This window comes from Penaeus monodon, chromosome 22, assembly GCF_015228065.2.
Source record: "Penaeus monodon isolate SGIC_2016 chromosome 22, NSTDA_Pmon_1, whole genome shotgun sequence".
Lineage (NCBI taxonomy): Eukaryota > Metazoa > Arthropoda > Malacostraca > Decapoda > Penaeidae > Penaeus > Penaeus monodon.
Window position 1 is genome coordinate 30,074,385 of NC_051407.1, and position 234 is coordinate 30,074,618.

The following is a 234-nucleotide window of genomic DNA, read 5'->3' on the forward strand; positions in this document are numbered from 1 at the left end:
AAGTCTTTTTCACCCACCATTCTGAATATCTACAGATTAAGATATGAATAATCACAAAGAGCGGGAAATACGAAGGGGTAAGCAAAATATGCCAACAATGGTAATCTGAGGTTTAAATATTGCATTCTTTTCTAAATTTATTTCGAACATTTCGTTTAATAGTTTTGTTAAACTGTATACCAACCGTTTTATCACTGCGTTTTTCAGAGTCGTTATTTGGATGACAAAAAGTGG